This window comes from Mus pahari, unplaced genomic scaffold (genome assembly GCF_900095145.1).
Source record: "Mus pahari unplaced genomic scaffold, PAHARI_EIJ_v1.1 scaffold_11420_1, whole genome shotgun sequence".
NCBI classification, from domain to species: domain Eukaryota; kingdom Metazoa; phylum Chordata; class Mammalia; order Rodentia; family Muridae; genus Mus; species Mus pahari.
The window spans coordinates 13348-13927 of NW_018393684.1; positions in this window are offsets into that span (position 1 = coordinate 13348).

Below are 580 nucleotides of genomic sequence, written 5' to 3' on the forward strand. Positions count from 1 at the left end.
ACACAAAGTCACTCACGCCCACATTCATACCATAGGCAATGTACTTGAGTTCTACATATTTAACCAACTTTGGACTGAAGATTTGGAAAAAGATTATTGAAAAAGATGTTTCTTGACTGCAGATGCAAAATCCTGGTCCTGTTGTCATGCTCTCTCCAGGTAATGGAATGAACCATCTTAAAGTACAAGCCTAAATAAACCCACCCCTCCTTAAAATTTTTTCTGACATATGTTTGTTTTTGTAGATATAAAAACAAAGAAACGCAAGACAATGGAGGTCCCAGGGAAATTAGAGGTCAAATGGAGTCGGGGTAGGGACATCCATGTGGAAACAGGGGTTTGGGGAAGAGGTACTGGATGTGAACCAGTCAGAGGGTAAATTGGGGTTTGTGTGGATAAAATATGGACTGTAAAAAATTAATTAATTTGTTAATTAAAAATTAAAATTAAAAGCTAAAAAGAGCAAAAACAAATAAACAAAATATAGAAAATCCATTTTAAGGAAAGATGCTAATGATGTCATGTACCTGATCATGTGGTTCTTATGCCTTTGAAACAAGTTTGTAGGAGGAATAGGAAA